This window comes from Musca vetustissima, unplaced genomic scaffold, assembly GCF_032173495.1.
Source record: "Musca vetustissima isolate MV318-11 ecotype Yass unplaced genomic scaffold, APGP_CSIRO_Mvet_v1 utg13601, whole genome shotgun sequence".
NCBI classification, from domain to species: domain Eukaryota; kingdom Metazoa; phylum Arthropoda; class Insecta; order Diptera; family Muscidae; genus Musca; species Musca vetustissima.
Genome location: NW_026873682.1, coordinates 120763 through 125003, shown reverse-complemented (window position 1 = coordinate 125003; position 4241 = coordinate 120763).

Sequence of the window (4241 nt, the reverse complement as noted above, 5' to 3'; positions counted from 1 at the left end):
TCGAAATTGGATTTTAGTATGGCTCTTTTTTATTCACGCTGTACTTTAATCTAAATAATTGCGAAACATTCAAAGTCCATTTATGCGAGAATGTTGTGAAATCTTTTGTATGGTTTACGGGTTGGCAGAGGACACTATACAACGTACATGCATAGAGGATATGTATGTGAGGATATCAACGCGAAAGCGTGGTTTTATTTTAGTAGAAAAAAATCTAATATTTTCTAAAGGGTTGTTAAATGAGAAAATGTTTAAATTCTTTCAGAATGTCAGGGCAACAAGGACTTCCTTCACATAATCTATAAGCACTATCCTACCCTTGAAACCTTCAGCTCGTTTATGTAAATTCACTGGCCCTAAAGCTCGTCTATGGTCATTCAGCTCTTCTATATAGACTAACTGGCCCCTCATCACGCCTACATAAACTGACTGGCCCCTCTGTTCGTCCACATAGACCCACTGGCACCTCAGCTCGTCTACGACAGGCTCACTGGCCCCTTAGTTTGCTTATGATAGACTCACTGGCCCCACAGCTCGTCTATGGTAGACTCACTAGCCCCTCAGCACGTCTATGATAGACTCACTGGCCCCTTAGCTGGTCTATGACAGGCTTACTGACCCCCAGCTCGTTAATGATGGACTCATTGGCACCCCAGCTGGTCAATGATCCCTTCAGTCGAATAAAGAGACTCACTGGCCCTGGGCCTTCTGCTCGACTAGGATAAATCCCTTAACCTGCAGCTCGACTATAATAGTCTCACTGGCCCTTTAGCTCCTCTATGACAGATTCACTGGCCCTTCAGCTCTTCTATGATAGACTCACTGATGCTTCAGCTCTCCTCTGATAGACTCACTGTTCCTTCAGCTCGTTTATGACAGACTCACTGGCCTTCAGCTTGTCTATGATAGACTCACTGGCCTTTCAGCTCGTCTATGATAGACTCACTGGCCCTTCTGCTCGTCTATGACAGACTGACTGGCCCTTCAGCTCGTCTATGATGGGCTCACTGGCCCCTCAGCTCGTCTACATAGACTCGTTGGAACTTCATCTCCTCTATGATAGAGTCATCTTTATGGACTGATTGGCTCTTCAACTCTTTTATAATTGTTTCTGACTGAACTTTTAACTCGTCTATGGAAGATACACTGGTCCTTCAGCTATCTATCTATAAGCACTATCCTACCCTTGACTTTGAAACCTTCAGCTCGTTTATGTAAACTCACTGGCCCTAAATTCAGCTCTTCTATATAGACTAACTGGCCCCTCATCACGTCTACATAAACTGACTTGCCCCTCAGTTCGTCCACATAGACCCACTGGCATCTCAGCTCGTCTATGACAGACTCACTGGCCCCTTAGCTCGCCTATGATAGACTCACTCACTATGGTAGACTCACTAGCCCCTCAGCACGTCTATGATAGACTCACTGGCCCCTTAGCTGGTCTATGACAGGCTTACTGACCTCCAGTTCGTCTGTGATGGACTCATTGGCACCCCAGCAGGTCGATGATAGACTCACTATCCCTTCAGTCGAATAAGGAGACTCACTGGCCCAGGGCCTTCTGCTCGACTAGGATAAATTCCCTGAACCTGAAGCTCGACTATAATGGTCTCACTGGCCCTCTATGACAGATTCAATGGCCCTTCAGCTCTTCTACGATAGACTCACTGACGCTTCATCTCGTCTACGATAGACTCACTGTTCCTTCAGCTCGTTTATGACGGACTCACTGGCCCTTCAGCTCGTCTATGATAGACTCACTGGCCCTTCAGCTCTTCTATGACAGACACATTGGCCCTTCAGCTCTTCTATGATAGACTCACTGATCCTTTCACTCGTCTGTGATAGACTCACTGGCCCCTCAGCTCGTCTACATAGACTAGTTGGAACTTCATATCCTCTATGATAGACTCATCTTTATGGACTGATTGGCTCTTCAACTCTTTTAAGATTGTTTCTGACTGAACCTTTTACTCGTCTACGGAAGATACACTGGTCCTTCAGCTAGTCAATGATGGACTTACTGGGTCTTCAGCTTGTCTATGATAGACTCACTGGCCCTTCAACTCGCCTTTGATAGAATCGCTGGCTCTTCATCTCATCTATGATAGAGTCCCTGACCTCACAGCTCATCTATGACCGTCTCACTTGCCGCTCATCTCGTATATACATATATGCTCAGTGCCCTTCAACTCGTCTATGATAGCTCTTCTATAATAGACTTACTGGCTCTGCAGCTCATCTATATAGACTCACTGGCACCTCAGCTCCTCTATGATAGGCTCACTAGCACCTCAGCTCTCTATGATAGACTCCCCGCCCTCAGCTCGTGTATATAGACTAACTTCAGCTCGTTCACATGGAGTCAGTGGCCCTTCAGCTTGCCTATGATAGACTCATTGGCCTTTCAGCTCGTATATGGAGCCTCCTGGCCCTCAACTCGTCTATGACAGGCTATCTGGCCCGCATGTCGTTTATGATAGACTCACTGGTACCTTAGCTGGTCTATGATATACTCCCTGGCCATTTATTTCGTCTACGATATACTCACTGGCCCTTCAGGTCGTTTATGATAGACTCGCTGACCCCTCAGCTTGTCTCTGATAGATCTCTAGCCCGTAGCTCGTCTATTTAGATTAGCTGGCTCTGGCCCCTCGCATATATAGACTCAGTGGTCCTTTAGATCGCCTATATTGACTCTGTGGCCCCTCAGCTCATATATATGTATGCTTACTGGCTCCTCATCTCACCTATATAGACTCACTGGCCCATTCCGTTCGTCTGGTTCTTCAGATCCGCTAACCGGCTTATGAAGGACTTTCTTTAGTACTTTCCTAACATATCCCTTTAACACCAGAGTTCTACATCCTCCTCAATCACCCTATCTTCCTGAGCGCAAAGAGCATACACCATTCATTATATATTTGAAATAGAGACAAACACACTCACACATATGTAATAACCACGGTGCATATAATACTCAAAATTGAAATGTAAAATGCCAGTGAGAGGAGTTGGAAGGGTAAGGGGTGGTAGAGAATTGCAAGTAATTTGCATAAAATGTCTAAAAATATTTACTTTACAATGCAAATTTATGCAAAACGTGTCAATGTGCTAACAAAAAGCCTAATTTCAGAACGTTCAAAAATTGGAAGAGAAGGGTAAGCCCAAAACGAAAACGAGGCGTTACAAAAATATATCACCATTCGAATGAAATATACCACTCGCAAAAGGGGGGGCAGAGGATGCTTGAACATCCAGCCCAAAAACCTAAATATACGTACAGCCACCTATATTTGGCGGTGCTGAGTGGCATGTATGTCACGGCATCGCCGTGAAACATGTAACATATCAGGATAATTCACTTTTTGTTGTTGTTGTTGGATGTTGGGTTCCCAACATTCATAGGTGACGGTAATATATGCAGTCAGGCTGTCAGTCAGTTAGGCAGTCAGTCACATAGCCTCGTTTGCATACACTTCAGTTAGCCGGCAATATAGTTATTTACACACACACACACAAACATATACTCTCCGAAAGGATACCACGAAAAATCTATGCCAACTGTCGTGGCATAGAAACCAGCACACCTTTATGTTGTTGTTTCTTGTCGGAGCTCAGTTTAGCGATCCCGTTTCCATAAACAAAAATAGTAACCAACACCAGTGAATCAACGCCAAACTGGATGTTTAGGTTGTTGCCCTAAATAAAATGGGAAATGCATAGGTGAAAAGGGGTTATTGCGAATTTTTAGGGATGAGGAGAATTTTTGTTTTGGCTTCGAATTTTAGAAAAGTGTTCAATATTATGGTGGGCTATCGCAGACTTATGGAATATCTTGTAAAGGATATTAAGTATTCAATTTACCAGTAACCAACTAGCAACCTACCACAAATATAGCTTCTAAAGACGAGCTGTCTTTATCATAAACTCATCATCCTTCAGCTTATCTATAGACTCACAGATCCATAAGCCCGTCTATGGAATAGCCTGCTATGTATTAGGTATTCCGTTCATCTATAAACTACTGGTACCTCTGCTACCATACCCTTCTTTGACCTTCCTCACATGTTGAAAAATTCGTCAGTAGCCTTTCAAAGGTTCTAGGGACAAGCTGTCTTGCCTCTAGAATTTGGACATGGAGTCTCTTCAGATTTCCAATGAAGGTGATTCGAATGGTCTATGAGGCACGTCGGGTACTGTATTTCCTAAAATACCACCAAAAATTTCTCTAGCTC